General features: G+C 40.0%; 1 protein-coding gene across 4 annotated transcripts in view; it reads left to right on the plus strand.

Moving 5' to 3' along the window:
• The window catches only part of PLCB4 (phospholipase C beta 4), a 229,744-nt gene that overhangs the window by 7,699 nt on the left and 201,917 nt on the right, over positions 1-20,128 (plus strand). For all 4 annotated transcript variants that reach the window (XM_054180088.1, XM_054180091.1, XM_054180090.1 and 1 more), the window contains exon 2: positions 18,886-18,945. The gene's annotated coding sequence lies outside the window, so the exon portion shown is untranslated. The remainder of the gene's footprint in view (positions 1-18,885; positions 18,946-20,128) is intronic.

The raw sequence follows: 20,128 nt of genomic DNA on the forward strand, positions 1-20,128 counted from the left end.
ATACACAGCAAAGACAAATAACACAACAAAGATCCCTCCCTCAGGGAGGGATCCCCTCTTTGGAACCCCCTCTCTCCCCCCCTTACCTCCCTTTTTCCCCAAAAAGGGGTTAGAGAGAGAGAAAGGCAAGTTACTAAGGAAAAGAGTTGTTAGCAAGCTTCAAAAGCCCATGCAGGATTAGTGTTTGCTTATCTGAAGGCCAAGTCCAGCAGTTCGCAGAAGAAGCAGGCAGGGAGAACAGGCTGAAACACCAAACTCCCCCAACTCCCAAACCGAACTGAACTGAGGAAAAAAAAAATTTTCCAACCGCTTCACAATCTAAAGCTGAATTTTTGTTTATCAACCAATGAAATTCGTTTAGAATATCAGAATGTTTTGGTTCTAGTACCAAAAACATTAGCCAGTGTGTTCCAGCAGTGTTTATTCTTAAAGGCACAGCCTCAAACGACCACAGTCCACCCCTTTCTAAACAATTTCATTGGCTGTTCGTACTGTCCATCCAATCCAGAACAATATTTACAGTTCGTAAGTTAAGTTCATCGTCCATTCCGGCTATACTCAGATGTAGATGATTCAGAAGTCCAAGAAAATCCAAAATCAAGAAAATGGAAAACAGTTTGTCTCTCCGCAGACGAAGCGAAGAAAAAGGGAAACAGGGACTCAGGGACTCTCAGTTGACTCAGGGCTCTCAGGGTTCTCAGAGTTCGTGCACCGTAGATTCCTCAGGGACTCTTTCCTTTGGACGCGCTGTAGCTGTACAACATTCTGAAATTAAACTCTCTCAGCTAAAGTTAAATCTCTTTGTGGAATACACTGAATTTCACCATTCTCTTGCATTACCCAATAAGTGTGACCCGGACCTTCTGCTGAAACCACCCCTCGGACAGGTTTAGCCTCTCCTGAGGGCGAAAATACCCAAACAGTTTTACCTAACAGATTCTTTTCCCTAACAACAGGAACTCTATCACCTTCTACTTTCTGTAGCAGATCTGAATGTGCCGGTCCAGCTCGGTTCACTGAACCTCTACTGTTCACCAGCCAGGTTGCTTGTGCTAAATGTTTCTCCCAGTTTTTCAAAGATCCACCTCCCATGGCTTTGAGAGTGGTCTTCAACAAACCGTTGTAGCGTTCAATCTTCCCTGCAGCTGGTGCATAGTAAGGAATGTGGAAAATCCACTCAATACCGTGCTCTTTTGCCCAGCTCTTTACAAGGTTGTTCTTGAAGTGAGTTCCGTTGTCTGACTCAATCCTCTCTGGAGTTCCGTGTCTCCACAGGATCTGTCTCTCCAGACCGAGAATGGTGTTGCGTGCAGTTGCATGTGGGACTGCATAAGTTTCCAGCCATCCAGTGTTTGTCTCTACCATAGTAAGCACGTACTGCTTACCAGAACGAGAACGTGGTAGAGTGATGTAGTCAATCTGCCAAGCTTCACCATACCTGTATTTGGACCATTGTCACCTGCAGCCGTGTACAAAATGTTCTTAATGTCTGGACCATCTCGCACAGGTCCCAGACCCACTGCTTGGACTACTTCTTGCTTTATCTGGTCAAAGGCTGCTTGTTGTTCAGGTCCCCAGTGGAAACTGTTCCTCTTTCGAGTCACATCATACAGAGGTTTCACAATCTGACTGTATCCAGGAATGTGTAGTCTCCAAAATCCCACTATCCCCAAGAAACGTAGAGTTTCTTGCTTGTTCGTGGGATTTGCCATGGTAGAGACTCTATTTACCACATCCACTGGAATGTGTCGGCGTCCATCCTGCCACTGCACTCCCAGAAACTGGATCTCTGTGGTAGGACCTTTCACTTTGTCTCTCTTGATGGCAAAACCTGCATTCAGGAGAATGTCCATGATTTTGTTGCCTTTCTCGAAGACTTCCTCAGCAGTTTTACCCCAGACGATGATATCATCGATGAACTGGATGTGTTCTGGAGCACCACCTTCCTCCAGAGCATCATGGATTACTGCATGACAGATGCTGGAGCTGTGGATCCAGCCCATTGGCAGTCTGTTGAAAGTGTACTGGATTCCTCTCCAGGTGAAAGCAAACTGAGGCCTGCATTCCTCTGCTATGGGAATAGAGAAGAAGGCATTAGCAATGTCTATGGTAGCATACCATTTGGCCTCTTTGGATTCCAGCTCATACTGGAGTTCCATCATGTCTGGTACTGCTGCACTCATAGGCGGAGTTACTTCATTCAGGGCTCGGTAGTCCACTGTCAGACGCCAGTCTCCATTCGGCTTTCGCACAGGCCACACTGGACTGTTGAAAGGTGAATGAGTTTTGCTGATGACTTTCTGACTCTCCAACTGACGAATCAGATTCTGAATGGGCAACAAAGAGTCACGGTTGGTTCTGTATTGTCTGTGATGCACAGTCCGAGAAGCAACCGGCAACTTAATGTCCTGAATCTTGTGTTGTCCCACAACTGCAGATTCATCAGAAAGCTCAGGTCTAGCAGACAGCTTCAGTTTTTGTCCATCAATTTCTACAGAAGCTACTCCAAAAGCCCATTTGTAACCTTTAGGGTCTTTGAAACGCCCTTCTCTCAGAAAATCAATTCCCAAAATACAAGGTGCATCAGGTCCGGTCACAACTGTATGCTTTTTCCATTGTTTACCAGTTAAGCTTATATTAACCTCCACTTTACTTAACTCTTGAGATCCACCAGTGACTCCCAGAATAGTTATGGACTCTGATCCCTGATAATTTGATGGCAATATGGTGCACTGAGCTCCTGTGTCAACCAAGGCCCTGTACTTCTGAAAGTGTGAAGTGCCAGGCCACTGGATGTACACATCCCAATAGATTCTGTTATCTGTATTACCCCTCTCCTCCCCCTGGCGGGAGGCAGGGCACCCCTAGTTATGGGGAACATGTCCACAGGTGCAACGAGCACACTGTGCAGTGTTAGAACTGGAGCCACTGTTGGAGCTACTAGAGTTGTCCTGGGGAACTGTAGAAGTAACAGCTACCCTTCTGGTATTGCTACCTCGGGTTCTGCCACTTTGCAGTTCTCTCAGTCTCCTGAAAAGATTAGAAGTTGGTTGACCATCCCACCTGTTCATGTTCTCACCAAACTGATCACGCAGGGTAATCCAAATAGTCCTACGTGACTGCCTTGGTGGTCTGTTTTGGTTTGATCTGTTTTGGAATGACCTCCTTGGAGGATGTCTATTCCTCACAGATGAAACCTGTACCCACCTGGAGGAAGAATTGGAATCATCTCTTTGTGCCAATTGGGAGATGGTGTTTTTAAATTCATCCTTCAGCTCTTTCATGCAATTCTCCAGTTTTCCAGACAGAGTTTCAATGGCTGAAACCAAAGAAACACGTGTCATGCTATCATCCAATTGTCTCAATTGATCAGTGAATTGGCCAACCGTAAGAGGAGCTCCACCATAATTTCTTGCTACAATTCTGCTTGCCAGAATGTTTGCATAATTAGAAGGAGCAAGCTTGATGAGCTTTTTAGCAAGACCATTTCCTACAGGAACATCATCAGGATTCAGAGATTCATGTTCACCATAGAGTACCTCTCTAACAGCAAATTCTCTCAGACGCTTAATTCCCTCATCTATGGTAGTCCAGGGCTTAGGATTCCATGGAAGATCATCTCGGGAAGGGTATCTCATGAGAACCGCCATTAGAAGGCGTATCCACAGATTAACCTTACCGAGAGCCTTGCCTAGATGTCTATCTATTCCATTATCCTTCGAGAGAGTTCCTAGCTGGGCTGCTGACTTGTCTCCAACCATTAGAGCTGGAGCACCTGTATCATAACATCTACCAAGCCAAGCGAGAACTGGCTCCTTATCTGCTCTGAGATAGTCTTTTCTTACATTTCTAAGCTCCTCCCGGGGTGAAGAGCAGTCGGTTATGTCATCTTGTTCTTGCTCCTCTGCCTCCTGTTCCTCAACTTGTGGTCCCAACAACCTCTCAAAGATCCCTTTAAGCTGAGAAGCACCACCACTAGCTGCTGTCCTACCAAGAGATGCATCTCGATCCTCTGATGATCTCAATAACTCAGCTATATTTTTAAGACAGATTTTCTCTTCCTCCCCAGCAGAAGAACCTTGCTGTGCATCCCCGTCAGCTCCTGAATCAGCTTTAGTCTTACCCTTCCTTGTTGTTAAAACTGCTACTTGCTTTACTGGAGCTGTGTTTGGGTTTCCAGCTGCCTTATTATCAGAAGCTGATAAGCTTTGAGACAGATTAGTTGCTTTGGAGGACGCTTCCGCTCCTGCCATGGAAGAAGGAGGAAATGACTTTGCCTCGTTAATGGTGGCTGCCTGGGACACAGGAGCCGCCATGTTTGGGGCTACTGTAGCCCCTGGCTGCTTGCCAGAATCATCACCATTGCTATTCAGAGCTGCCTTGCCGATTGACTTTTTAGCTTTATCTTTAACTGACACAGATTCTCCATTATCATCCTCACTGGATGTTCCTGAAACAGAGCTAGGGTGGCGTTTTCGTCTCTTAACCCTCCGTTTTATAACAAAACATGCCTTGGACACTTTTTTCTCCCGGTACAGTGCTACCAACAAATACACATTAATTATCATCATCAGCAGGACTACACACATCAAGAAAATCAGCTTTGGATCCCAGCCATCACTTAAAATTACCCTTTCACCGAGCGGAATCTTAAACTCTTTTATCTCAATAGGGAGTGTGCTAGATGTAACATTCCTGCACTTTTTAACATAAAAGAATTCCAGGTACTGATCATACAGAAGCCGAATCTTGTACTTAAACCACAAATATAATTTTTGCATTATATATTTACCTATCTTATCGATAATCATACCCAGGCAATACTTGTAGATCAATACACCAAAGACCGAGAAGAACAGACGCTCAAAAAGCCAAAACACCTTCATGTTTGCTCGTTCGACTTAAGCAAGCAATAAATCAAACTAATTTGTCAGCAAGCCCCGAGTTGGGCAGCCAATAAATGTGGTAGGTTGAGAGAGGGCTTAGCTCTCCCTCCTCCACAGAGTAAGAAACCACAGCTAACTCAGTCGAAGAGCAAAAGCTATATATTTACAAGCATATATGGAAAGCAGGTTATATATAACACAATATATACAGGTATTTACAATATATACACAGAAATACACAGCAAAGACAAATAACACAACAAAGATCCCTCCCTCAGGGAGGGATCCCCTCTTTGGAACCCCCTCTCTCCCCCCCTTACCTCCCTTTTTCCCCAAAAAGGGGTTAGAGAGAGAGAAAGGCAAGTTACTAAGGAAAAGAGTTGTTAGCAAGCTTCAAAAGCCCATGCAGGATTAGTGTTTGCTTATCTGAAGGCCAAGTCCAGCAGTTCGCAGAAGAAGCAGGCAGGGAGAACAGGCTGAAACACCAAACTCCCCCAACTCCCAAACCGAACTGAACTGAGGAAAAAAAAAATTTTCCAACCGCTTCACAATCTAAAGCTGAATTTTTGTTTATCAACCAATGAAATTCGTTTAGAATATCAGAATGTTTTGGTTCTAGTACCAAAAACATTAGCCAGTGTGTTCCAGCAGTGTTTATTCTTAAAGGCACAGCCTCAAACGACCACAGTGTGCCATTTCACATGTGACTTGGCACAAGCAAATGTCTTACAGTTAAGTTAGTCTTTGAATCAGGTAATGAAAGTATTTGCGCTGCTGTTATGCGAGTGATGGCCATCTCTTCCCTTGCTTGAGTTGAAGACTGGCACCTTGAAAGAAGCCTGTGATACTTAACTGCAATTGCCCCAGAGAGTTTAAAAGTTGGTGAAGTTGTTAACCTGTATTGATACTCCTGTGAAGAGATGTATGGATTGCATGCTAGGAGAGAGTACCCCAAATGTCTGTCTTGTGACCTTAGCTGTTAATTTCCTTTGCATTGAAGGAGAGACCTCTGATGGTTGCTTAGTTTTCTCGTTTGACCTGGTAGTAAAAATGTTCACATGGTTAGATGGACAGGAAAAAAAACAACAGCAGTATCAGCCAGTACCAGAACAAGAGGATGCAGTCTCAGGCTGCGCCAGGGGAGGTTCAGGCTGGATGTTAGGAAAAAGTTCTATACAGAAAGAGTGATTGCCCATTGGAATGGGCTGCCTGGAGAGGTGGTGGAGTCACCATCATTGGAGGTTTTCAGGAGAAGACTTGATGGGGTGCTTGGTGCCATGGGTTAGTTGTTTAGGTGGTGTTGGATTGTTGATGGGTTGGACGCGATGATCTTGAAGATCTCTTCCAACCTGGTTTATTCTATGTATTCAGTTGTCTGCATTTTGTTTTTACCTCTGTGGAGAGCTGTATAATTCTCATGGAGAAATGTTGAGGTATGAATCTTAATTTTTGCTAGTCTGAGTTCATTTAGAAGAGCTCTTACTAATGAAGTCTGTACTGCAAAATTGTGGTCCTTGCATGGATAGAGAAATCATGACTTGTTTAGGCCTTTATCTGGTAGTCCAGATCATGTATAAAAAAATTAATCACCATTCCTCTGATCCATCTTTTTTAAATTCTTGATCCTTTCACTGAATTAGACAAAATAAAGTATATTTGGCTACAGTGACAGTCTACCAGGTGACAGTCTACCAGTCAATTTATTCAGGGTTTGCTTTTTTTTTTTTTTTAAGGGGGAAGAGGGTGGTTTCCACTTTTTTTTAAGGTAGATAAAGGATGATCTGCCAGTTTTATGCAGATGCCTGTGTGTTAGTTTCTAATAGGGTTTTTCTCTGACCTAAAATTAAATGTATTGCTAGATGTGGGGAAACCAAAAGTATGTTTGCAGTAATTCGTTGCTATACAAGCAGATAATTTTGTAAATGCTTTCCTCAGGTAAAAGCAAGACATGCCAATTCACAGCTACTCATGTAAGAAATAGACTGCTTCCAAAGAACCCCATGAGCTTTATTGCTGGGGATGTTTTTGTTTTATGATCTTTGACACTTCCATTTTCAAAACTAAATCAACTGAATCAATATGTCAAGAAATACATGCTCTGATTTATATACCTATGATTTAGTTACACTTAGTTAAATAAACAGTGCCCTGAAATCTTCACTGATCTCACCCTGCTTTCATTTCTAATGTATCCTTGAAAAGTCATTGCTCACTGTAGTTTAGTATAACCACCTTCCTTCCCCACAGTGAAACTGAAGATGAATATTGGAAAACAAAGTCATAATCGCAGCTCTCACCCCACAGTAAAACCGAAGATGACTATTGGAAAACAGAGTCATAATCGCAGTTCCCAGATATTTGATATATTAAAAACATCTATTGAATTTATCTGAAATTACATGAAAAGATACACAGGTAGTTCTTCAGGTAATTTTGAATCATCAAATGATTGACACAGTGAGTAGTTTTGTGACTCAGGTGCTGAGCAATGTGGGGATTGCTTGAAAGCTTTTAACAACTGGAAAACAGATTTTGAAAATTCACAGGTAGAAATGGCAAAGGAAATTGCATTGTTTTGTTAACTGTTAAATTACACTGTATTAAGAAGGCTGTAATTTAGTGTCAGCATATTTGCTGTTTTTTCATGCGATTTTCATTCTGCTTTTAAAAATTGAATAGTTTTCTGTAAAGAAAAACTTGGTATGAAAATACCAAGGAATTTTTTTTTTTTCCAGTTGTGTAAAATTACATTATCCCTTTAGTGGGCCTAATTTTTTTATTATTTTTTTTTTTATCCCTTATAAAGGCTAATGAGATCTAAAATAATAACCCCTACCTTTAGCACTATTTAAATACTCATGAAGACTGCCTGGAGTAATTAGAAATTTTAACCAAAACTTGGATGGTGAAGGTATTGCTTTGCTTCATAGCATTAGAGGTAGTAGTTATCAGTGTCATTTTAAGAGCTATAAAGCTGTATGCCTAAAAGTTGTGAAGTTGCAGACCAGTACTATTTGTTAGGTGAGGTACATCTCTTCATTAAAAGCAATCAGTAATTGTTTTGCTGGTAGCATTGCTTAATTTCGTAAACCATTACATAGAATCGCTAAGTTATGAAGAAGCGCGCTCATGATTTCAGTTAAAAGGTAGGTGCTTCTGTATATATGAAGTGGAAATAAATTTCAGGCTGTCTTCTTTTTGAAGAAGGTGGAAAAGATTCTTTGCAGTTAATTTTAAAGCATGTAAATGAATCCTTATTTTAAAATGGCTGAGAGTGGATGAATCTTTTTTTCCCCTTCTACCTCTTCATGAACCTGTCTTAGATTACAGAAATTAAAGAATATTTTTGTCAGGGGATGTTTTGCTTAGTGGAGTGGTCTTTAGCTGAGCTGGTAATTAGCATATTTCTTAATGACTGAAACAATTTTAACAAATATTGGCTCTCTTTGTTTGATGACCAAGTCTGAGTATTACAGGCATGTAACCTGAATCAATTTGAGCCTTGTATTCAACTCGAAATCACTCTGCCTCATTTAAGGTACCTTTTGGAAGGTTGTTGCAATTTATCTATTCTTTCTCTATTACTCTAATACTGTTTTGACTGGATTTATGCATTTGCATTTTTGTCCGTTGAGGATTCACAGGCCTAAATTGTGTCCACTGACTGGTCTGTTGCTTTAATGGCTGAAAGGGAAAACAGTGATAATCATAGAAAAAAATACTGTGAGTAGTACATCACGCTGGCACACATGGTTTGTTCTCTCTCTGAAGTTCATTCTGAGCAAAACTCACGAGAAAAGGATTGGTTGAAGTGAAGCAGGTTATGTAAATTTTTCTGCTTATTTGCCTCTTACATCTTTTATTTTCCTTTGAGCTTTATATGGCACATGGCTCTGTAGATCATGTCTAGCTCTGTGCTGCTAATATTGCTTTACTGTTTGGGCCTTGCAAAAGCAGAGGCACATGACTTAATTTTCCCTTCCTTGTAGTTTCCCACCTTTAAAAAGAGACAGATTGCAAGGAGTGTAAAAAACCAACTCACCTCCACCAAAAAAAAACCCCAAACAATTAAGACCAGAAAAAACCCTCAAATGAAAATCCTTGCCTGTTCTGATAGATAACTGAATACTTTCTGGTTCTGGTGTTGAGTTTTTCTAATGTTGAAATTTGACCTGACAAAACAAAGGTAAGGAGAACCTAGAGTGTCTGGAGTGACTTGGTGGGAGGTATGTCATGTATGAGAAATAAAACTGATCTGATTACAGCATGCTATAGCTACACAAACTCAGCCCTCCAGCACCTGAGATAGGATTAAATCAGCCTTTAGCTTCTGCTGGAGAAATACTTCATCTAACTTCAGAACTCATTCAACAATATCTAGTAGGCTATACATCCAGTGGGGGTCCAATTACTCATTCCTAAGTGAAGTATGTATCCACAAAATTGTCTCAAGATTCAGGTGCTTCTGACTGTAGCACTAGACCGACATATATTTACTATAATTTGTATTTTTTTTCCCCCCAGAAACAGCAGCCTCCTAGTTTGTAAGACCAATTGTTAGAGGCTGCACTTTTTCAGGATAGATAGAAACCAGTGGAGTTGTAACTAAATGTGTTGAGGCTGATATTTCTTCAGCAAATTAGCTCTGTTTAACCAAAACAGAGTAGCTATTGGTGTTGAAATCAATGTGGTAGTATTACTGAGTTAAAATATGCAATTTTATGTGACATAGCAGAGATAGGAACCCAGCCTGAAATCTTGCTCCTTGCCACTATGGTAATTATACCATCTAGTCCCCTTCTGCCCTCCCCAGATCTTTTGAGCATAGGTATATCTTGCTGTACTGAACTTGTAAAATTCTATTTATTTGTTCTGAACCAGGACTTTGGTTAAATACAGTAAGATGTGTTCCTCCCATCAGCTCCAGTGTTCTGATTATGTGTTTTTTTTTTCCCAATATCTGTCTTAAATAACATGATAATGCCTGACATGAAGGCTCATTGCCTTACAAACAGTGAGACATACCATAGCCTTCAATAGTGCACATAAGAACAATATGCAATATTTCTAGCTTATCCCTTAAAATATGAACTCAAATACAGCACAATGTAAATGTCAATTCAGGAAGGTTAGGTAAGTTTGGTATGGTCCCTTAAGAATTGTTTCTTCATGTCCTAAATTGTGAGGTTTCTGGGGCATGAACTATCCTTGCATTATTTATTTTGTGGCATTTTTACAATTCAGTCTTTATTTTTTAACCTGATTATTGTCTGCTTACTGCTACCTCAGATGAAAAAATATGTTGCAACATAGTGGCTCTAATTAGAGGGTGTGTACAACACTATTTTATGCAAGCTGAAAAGAAATGGCATCAATGTTGATTACATACAGAAGTGTCTGAAGGTATAAAACAACTTTCAGACAACTTAATATATCTTCGTATTCCAATTATGGAGACCTTTTTCAGTATGGTAAGAGGACTTTACAGAAGCCTGCAACTGTATGTGTTAGCAACAGGGATTCTGGTAAATACTCTTGTCCTTGACATGTCCATGCCCCTGGTATGCTGCATTACAAACTATACTAGGGCAAGCTCCCAGGAGTGCAGCTTAATGTATAGAGCAAGGCATTGCTCATACTGATTGGATTGACGTGTCATGCAGTATTGGAGGCCACTGTCTTTAATACTTTGTTATGAAACTGATCCAGTTTTGATTTATAGCCCAGCAGTAGCAAAGCTACATTCTTTTACACTTTAGAAGTATGGTCCGATATAGAATATTTATCAAGCAGTCTTTCTGCATACAGTCTTCCACCAAAAATGCAAATATGCTGCTTAGTGTTATTTCTGAGTATGAGGATTCCCTGTATAAACCTTTAAATTGGAGCATAATTCAGGAGAGTGGTTTGGTTTTTTTATTTTAAATCTTTATGGAGGTAGTCTGAATCAGCAAAGCTTGCTTTAAAGGGATACTAAAAACCATTGGTTTTGTATCCTCCCTCTTAGTTCTGTGAAAGGCAACAGGCAACAAACCCTGTACAAATGCAGCTGCATGGCTGGGCAAGAGAAGAAATAGAAGAGACAGGGCAGGAGTTGCAGTCTAAATACAATCTATAAGGATCTTTCAGCTATGCTAAAAATTGACACTGCAGTCATACAACACTCAATGGTCCAATAGTGGTTGAGGAATATTTTTTTCAGATGTTTTACATACTTGTAAAAAGTTCTCTTTATCCCAAAGTATGTAGTATATAGGATGACCCTGGAGCTGAACACAATTTCTAGTATATAGGCAACAGAATGAAATGATGAAATTCTAATGGTGAAGAGGGCCTGAAAATTCAAGCTGTGTGTTTTTATAGTTTTCAATCAAGTGAGACTTTAAAGAGAAGTCAGTAACTTTGAAGTGTAAATTTTTACCTTGGACAACCTAGTACTGGCTGCCATCATAAAGAAATTTGCTTCAGTAAAGCCTGAATCAGGCCCAGGGTGTTTGCACAGTGAGGCTCTGTAACTCTCTTTTGCAGATCTGTAGTACTCTGATCTGTTTACTGGACAAATAAAAAATTAAACCCATATATGTAATTTTTTTCTTTGTGAGAAACTAGTGGACAGGAAATCTGGTTAGCCATATCAGATTTCGCCCCAAGAAATTGCATCAGCTTCAAAACGGGCATTGTACTTGCTGCTTAATGTTTAAACCCAGTGTCAAAACCTTGTGGCAGAATAATATGTATGGTTTCCTTGGGTGGATCTCGGCTCCTGTGCTGGTATCTGATAGAATATATTTACTTTCGTGGATTGAAATACTATGCTATTCCAGTCACAGTAATGCCACTTTTACCTAGCCGTTTGCAGCCAGATTCATAGGCTGTGATCAAAATTGGTTTAAAATGTCTTTTTTTTTTCTTACTGTGTAATTTTTTCTTTTATACTTCATACTATTTAGTAACTGAACATGTTTAGTTTGAAAGGGGCATATGTTCTAGGTGGGTAGAAGCAAAATAGAAGTGTTTAAGCCAGTGGCAGTTTAATTTCAGCTCTGTACATTTTGTTGAGACAAGAAAAGCTGCTGGCATTTAGGCCTTGCAGTTCATTACAAAGTGACTCCCAGTGAGATTCTCCTATGGAATTAAAACTAATTGGAAAGCAGAGTGAGAAATTTGCCATCTTCTGTTGCTTTTGTTGATAATGTGTGGTTATGTAAACTTCTTCCCACCACTTTCTTCTGAAACTTCCAGCAAAGCAGTTTTGTGTCGTGTAACATCTGCTAGCACAAAAATGAGTTGTAAATATACTGTTGAATCTTCTCTGTGCAGCCTAGTAGGAAGGAAAGAAAGGATGGAAACTAGTGTTCTCAGAAGCACCGATGGCTTTAGTAATTAATAATGCTTTGTAAAATAGCTTAAAAAATGGTTTAGTATGATTGCTAAAGTAGAGAGTATATGAAAAGGCTGAGTGCATGTATTTGGTACATTTAGAAGTTTGCCATCATTCAACTTTCCTGCAGGAACATACCTAATACGATCAGCTGTGTACTTTTCCATGTGTTATGGGATAAAGAGGGGAGAAATAATGCTGCTTAATTGTTTCTCTTGCTTTTGTGGAAGGTTAGGATAGTAAAAGCATAGATCAGAGCATGCTGTGGTGGACTTGCTGGCATACACTTCAAAACATGAATGACAGGAGACAAAAGTAGTTTCAGCTGTGGCAGTATTCTTGTGATGGCACTGAGATTTCCCTGGAGAATTTAGGTGGCTGCATTTTCTCTTGCTGATTCCGAGTGATGGCAGCTTGTGGCCTGCTGACATGAAAGGAGTAGCCTTCTTCTTCTCACCTCCTGTTCCTTGTTGCATGTCCTGACTGCATGTTGAAGCCTGGGATTGTTCCTTCATTTCTGTTTTCTTTGGATGTGGTGAGACAGTCCGCTCTTAGTTGGAATGCAATTTTTAATGAAAATAATTTGATTGGCCCAAGCAGAGTAAAAGCATTTGCCTGTCATTGACCTGGATTCTTTGTAATGCTGTAAGTGAAGTCTTAGATTGTTAATGCTTTTATTGGCAATGAGTAGTTTCATAGATTGAAAAATCTCTTAAAATGCACCATGATAATTTTGGTTCCAGAGTCACTATAAGTGACTGTAGGAGCACTTCCCTTCCTCACCCAATAAAAGGTTGGTATGAGCAACCTGAAACAGACAAAATTACCTGCAGGAACTTTAGGATAGTGTATAGTTCTTACATGCAAGATACCCTAAAAGTTTGTGACTTAAATTGTAGCTTTGGTGTTTTAGGTCTATGACATTTGCATATAATGAAAGCTTGTGGTAACTGTTTTGTATTGTGCAAATGCTGCTTCTCTTTATTGTTTGAATTAAAATTACATAGTTTTATCATCTAAACACAATTCATTCACTGTAATGAAGTCTGAAAGACTTCATTTATAAATAATTTTAGAGCATGTTTCTATTATTGATTGATAGGCTTTTCATAAAGTAGAATTTCTTTGGAGTCTGTGGAAATAGTCTACCTGTTTCAGGAATTCACTGTGTCAAGTCTTGCTCAACAAACACCAAAAAACATTTACTTCAGTTTAGTTAAGCACTCTGATCCTGAGTTCAGAACTCTCCTAACTCATGACTGAATGTCTGGGGTCAGATGCAAATCTAGTACTGAAGTTACTGTGTGGCACTAGCAGCAGTTTGTATACTTTTTGTTAGTAAGTTTCTGACTTAATTGAGTGAAGCTAAATGCAACAGCCCTTAATAAAAACATATGTAGTTTATGAATGGGGTTTGCATAATGATATTCCTTTGGCAGAAATGGATGAAATGTTGTTTGGTGGGGTGTTTTTACTGTTTCTGAAGTTGTTCATGAACAATTGTGTTCAGCTGTGTATTTGGTGACTTCTTTTGTCTGTATCTGTGAATCACACTGTTCAGGTTTTATTCACCTGGGGATGGGTAGCTGTATGGCCCATAGTCGGTGTCATCCAGGTAAATATCAGTGAAGAAGAGGTGCAGAGTTTATCTAGTTACTGAAGAGGCTGCTGTTCATGTGGATTAGAATGTGAAATGTTCCAGAAAGATGCCAGAGGCTCAAATTACGTAATGCTTAGAGCAGGAAGCTACTGAATTGTGTGCAGTGTGTTACCAGCTTCAGACTGATGTCCCTGGCAAGTCTCCACTCCAGGAAGGAGCTGAGGTTTCTCAAAGGCTCCACGTGAAGATGAATGATTTGACAGCGTGGCCCTTGCTAGAACAGTTTGCCCTGTTGAAGGCAGGAGCTGGCACTGCACAGCCTTGCTGCATGCTGTAAGGAGGCACAGTTCTGACATAACATTGTTTTGGTAAGAGTGGTTTCCTGCCCACAAGTGTTTACCAGCTGGCACCATCTTATCAAGGACCTAATTTTAGAGTGATTTGATTCCCTTGGTCTGTGTGTTGGTCGGTGGGAGTTTTGTTGTTGACTTTGTTTTTCTAGATCCTGAAACAAATAAGAGAGTAAGAAAGGACTCTTCTGGAAACTACATGTCTAGATTGCTAGGTAGTAAATTTAGGTTTGAAATGTGTTAAAAATTGTATGTCTAAAAATGACAAACAGATAAAACTATGGTCAATATTCCTTTTTGACACAAGATGAGTGAAGATTTGGTAGTTATAGCTCTTCCAGTATATATAGGTGGACTAAAATTGTTACATGTAAATTTAGATTCTAATGCTCTTTTCTAGTTGGGTACTTATACTTCACTTTGGGAGTCAGGCAAAAGGTCCTTATTCGAATTCTAAGGTCTCCTAGTGCGTAACTCCATAGCCAAGAGTCCAGAGATGGGAAATACTTGTAGACTTCTAGAAGTGTGTTCATGTCAGGTCCTTCTCTCTGATCATTTGAGACAATGACAGGGGAAAAATTATTTTTTTTATTTTTTTTTTGGGTTTGGTCTCTGATGATGAAAATTTGTTTTCTGCTCTAGGAAGGCTGTCTGTCCTTTTGAAGGGTTATGTAATACAGCTGAAAAATGAAGTCTGTTACTATGGGGTTAAATTGCATGATATATCTAGAGTGATAGGAAAGTTCAGATGACTAGTCAAGAAACAAATTTTTCCTTACTGAACAGTAGTTAAGAAATCTGTGTTGTGGCCAGTAGTGTACATTTAATACTTAAGAATTTGATGCCTTGGCACACAGTTAGGCGTTCAGTTGCAATCAAGATCTGGTGGAATCTATTTGGTTAGGTGTTTAGGACATGAGGAACATTAATGATTTTCTGCATAACAGTAGGTATCACAGTATTTTAGAGGTTGGAAGGGACCTCAAGAGATCATTGGATCCAACCCCCCTACCAAAGCAGGATTACTTAGGGTAGTCTGCACAGGAATGCATCCAGGTAGTTTTTGAAAGTCTCCGGAGAAGGAGACTCCACAACCTCTCTAGGCAGCCTGTACCAGTGCTCCATCACCCTCACTGTAGAGAAGTTTCTCCTCATGTTGAGGTGAAATCTGTGTTCAAGTTTGAACCTGTTGTTCCTTGTCTTAATACTGTGCACCACCGAAAAGACCTTGGTCCCATCACTTGACACCCACCCCTCAGATATTTATACACATTGATGAGATCCCCTCTCAGTCTTCCCTTCTCAACACTAAATAGCCCCAGGTCTCTCAGTCTGTCTTGATAGGGAAGATGCTCAAGTTCCCTAATCATTCTTGTGGCTCTCTGTTGGATTCTGTCCAGCAGTTCTGTCTTTCTTGAACTTGGGAACCCAAAACTGGACACAGTATTCCAGGAGTGGTCTCACCAGGGCAGAGTAGAGAGGTAGAAGACCTTCCCTAGACCTGCTGGACACAGCCTTCTTGATTCATCCCAGGATACTATTGGCTCTCTTTGCCACAAGGGCACATTGTTGTTCCATGGAGAACTTGGTGTCCACCAGCACTCTAAGGTCTTTCTCTGTGGAGCTGCTTTCCAGCAGGGCAGCCCCTAACCTGTACTGATGCATGTTGTTATTCCTCCCCAGGTGTAGGACCCTTGCACTTGTCCTTATTAAACTTCATAAGTTTTGCCTGCATCCAGCTCTGCAGCCTGTCCAGGTCATGGTGCCCAGTCCAATGGGGTGTCAGCCAATCTCCCTAGTTTTGTATCATCAGTGAACTTGCTGAGGGTACTCCATCCCCTCACCCAGGCTGTTGATAAAGATATTGAACAAAATTGGACCCAATACCGATCCCTGGAGAACAACACCACTGGCCTCCAAGTTGACTCTTTCCCACTGATGATGACTCTCTAAACTCTGTTGAGCCAGTTTTCAATCCACCTCACTGACCAACCATCTATACCACATGTCCTGAGCTTTTATATGAGGATGTTATGGGAGACAGTATCAAAAGCTTTGCTGAAGTCAAGATATATGACATCCACTGCTCTTCTCTCATCTGCCCATTTGGTCACAATTTTGTATAAGGCTATCAGATTACTCAGACAGGATCTCCCCTTGGTAAATCCATGTTGGTATCAAGGTACCTAAGACTAGCTTGTTCATCTCTTTTTAAAAATGGATTATTTTTATTTCTTTGGAAGAGGAGAGAACTGAAAATCACTTTTCTATTTTGCCCTTCACAACCATATGGAACAAAGGCTAAACTTGAAGATGCAGGTGCTGTCTGTTATCCTATGAGTAGTCAGGATACTGTGAATTACGGATTGCTCAGTGTTTCTGCCTCTAGTCAGCTCAGACTTGACTCTGGCTCTGTTTCCTTCAGTTTGCAGCTTTACTAGAGGGGCCGTTGAGGATTTTGAACACAAACAAGCTTCTGAAGAAATAAAACTAGCTGGTGAAAAGAAATAGATTTTTGGTATTTGCATAACTAAAGAAACTTTTTTTTTTTCCCCCCATTAAATTGGTATCATACTTGTCTGTTTATGTGGAACATGAGAAATTTCAGAGCCCAAAGGCAGTCTTAGCCAGAAAGCTGTAAATGATTAAAATCAGTTGAGAAACAGAATCTGTTTCTGTTACATGCATTAGGTATGGTATGATGCTACTGTGGAGCTGTGCTGGCTTTTATGACAATGTAAATGTGTTGAAATCTGACCACATTCTGCAAGAGAGCAAAAATACCTGAGGTGCATCTCTTTGCAGTCTTTGCAGACTAACAGAGTAGCATGTGTGCTTGAAAGTAATTTTGCCATGTTTTTTTTCTGACAGAAATATGTTTTGAATAGTGACTCATTTTAGCACTGAGTTGGCTTTAGTTGACTCCAGAAGTAAGTGTAAGGATGCCTTTGTATGCAGCTGTGAAGTAGTGCAGACCCAGTGATATATTGTTATGTAATTATCAGCTACTGAGGCCACCCTAAAAGTGCACTAGCAAAACAAGTTTGAGGCATTAAACAAAACAAACAATAAATGAAAAAAACCCAATTGCACATCTCAAATAAAAGCACTGTGTAGCTTTTTGTTAGGAGAATGTGCTGTCAATATTTGAGAACAAATAACCTAGCCAGCATCCTCTCAGAGCTGCTATTCATGTTTTGGAAAAATTTTGGTTTAATGGAAGTTTTTGGCAACTTTGAGAGAGTTCAACAGAGCAGGAGACTGTTCAACTGATCTCATTCCTGGGATTGCTGTGGTTCTGTGGTTCTCAGTCCTTCTGTTACACTATTTGGGGTAGTTTGTGCCACGAGTTTCCAAGGTAAATGCTAGGCCTACACTTCTAGCCTCTTTTGGCAGAGACACTTGTTTTCTAGTCTGTTTCTGAGGATTTTTTTTTTTTTTTTCTTCTATACCTCAAATGAAAAGGTATCAAGTCAGGTTTAATCCATAGTAAGCATCTAGTGCATACTCTTGGTGTTAGGCTTCAATTTATTTTACTTAAAAGAATAATGTACAGCTTCTGGTCTAATGTGTGCAGGAGCTTTTGATAGATTACTTTAAAAGAGCTGTAGTTACATTCATATTATTTTCAGTGCTGAACACTTTTTTTCTCCTTTTAAAGCATCTTCTCTTATAATAAATGAATTTTAATCTACACTGGGATTTTACTTCATTTTTTAACATTTTTGTCCTTGTCATTCAGATTCTGTAAATTGTTGCGTTACTTTCTGTGAGTGGCTGTTGTGCTCATGTCCATTTTAAGCTCTCATACAAATGATTTAAGATACAGAAATTGCTTTTGTTCATTTTAAAGTATGTGGGGGACATAACATTGGCAAAGCAGTTGCTGTTATTGGTACAGGTGTGATAACCACAGGATCTATACAAGTGCTTCCTCAGACAAAGCTTGGGATGAAGTCAGTTTTTCCTTGAAGCACTCAATCTTATGATGCAGAGTGTATTGCAGAAGATGATGATACTAGAATGTTGCTGGGACTGTGTTCCCCCAGCTCCAGACTTCAGGGCAGCAAAAGGGTCAGAGCAATGTCAATCACTTTACCCATTTGCACTGCCTGGAAGCATGAAAGTGTTGAATGTGGGTGTGCAGCAAACCCTTTCCACACAGAGCTATAGAGAGGAAAGACAGAAGTGGACATCAGTGAATTAGTTGGTGTTTCTAAAATGCCGACAAAAGCAATAGGGAAATCTGTTTTAGCACTACTAACAATGGCATAGTTTACTCTTTACCCAAAGCTGGGGTAAGAAAGAGACCTGGTTATACAACTTAGAATAAAATAAACTTGTTTTTGCTCTGCTCCTGAAATGCTACCTCATTCTTGGTCTCTACTGTGTGGGATTACTTTCTAGTTTTAAGTGCATGTGCGAATGGATACTGTGTGTTAGTTTCACCTGCTGCTATGATGCTTTTGCTTAGATACTAACGAAAAGAATTTAAAAATAAGATGAACTTCAGATAAAACCTCAGTGTGCAGTATTTATGCTTCTTATAATGTACATTTCTGATCCATAAGGAGAAACTATTTCAGGGGAGAAAGATAATCTTGAAGTGTTTTTGAATAATGAATTATTAGTATTCCCACTTAAAGCCTTTTATTTTTTTATTTTTAGGGAAAGCAAGACATTCTCTACAATGGAAACTTCTACAGAGTAATTCCTGATTTTCAAGAGGTATGGGTTTTTCTGGGTTTGGTGGTTGTGTGGTTTTGTAGTGTGGGTTGTTTGGGTTTTTTCTTTTTTTTTTTTTTTCTCTAGGTTATTTACTTCAAGTTTAAAATATGGCTTAGTATTTCAGTGCTCCATTGTCCATGTTAGCAGGATGAGAAGTGTATTCTGAAAAAAACACCAAACCAACAGTTGGGGTTTGTGACAGAAGTTATTAGAAATTTAGGTCATAACTTTGCAAATTCAGAGTATGCTGTTCTCTCCAGAAAACCCTGACACTAGGGAAGAAGTGTGTGTGAGGATGATCAGTGACAGATTGGGGTATTCTGGGTCCTTGGTGGCCTCATCTTTTCATAGAGGCTAATGTTCTAAGAAGTACAGGTGAGTAATAAACTGATCTTTCGTTTCTTCCCCCATCAGCCCTGACTAAACTACAGTGATAATGTGGAGCCATTTTTAAAATTGTTTCAAAGGCAGTTTAAGTGCTCTAGTGTCTGTGTGATTCAAACAGATTCTTAGCACCTAAAATTGGTGGAGAACAATTTTTATTTTGTAATGTTCAGTGTTGGGTCACTTGCATACCAACTTACCTTCATCGTACATACTCGTACTCTGAGCATAGTTCTATATATTCTAGTGGCATCAAGGATTCTTACTTCATTGGCTCTTGCTGTCTGAAAGCTGCTTTTCCTCCAGAAGCACCAAATTGCCGAAAAAATCCACTTGTTTTAGCATCCAGGCCTTGAGCAGGCTCAGGAAGGTGGCTGAGGCAAATGCTTCTCATTCTGAGCCAGACCTGAGTCTTGCCCTGTTAGTCAAGCCATGAGCTTGAGTCCATTTACGCTTGTTCTTATGCATAGGAGCAGACCACTGTACATGCAAGTGAGAGTGTAGAACTTAATGCACTGTTTCTTCTGAAATTTTTGTAAGTGACCATGAAGAGATGGTGTATTTTTTTGTTTTTCATATCAAATATATCTAAATTCATACCAGAATTTTCTCACATAGTCTGAGCTGCAAAAGTTATGTTTGCCTTGGTCTTCTGGAAGTTTTGAAGTTACAGTACAGTGGTAGTAGGCAGTGCTTATGTATCCTTAGTGTTAGCCATTAAAATGCACTTCTGTTTTCTTTGATTTTCACTTCTGCACACCACAAGGATTTGGGCATTTGTTGTACTGAACCTGCTGTT

The sequence above is a fragment of the Dryobates pubescens genome, chromosome 3, assembly GCF_014839835.1.
Source record: "Dryobates pubescens isolate bDryPub1 chromosome 3, bDryPub1.pri, whole genome shotgun sequence".
NCBI classification, from domain to species: domain Eukaryota; kingdom Metazoa; phylum Chordata; class Aves; order Piciformes; family Picidae; genus Dryobates; species Dryobates pubescens.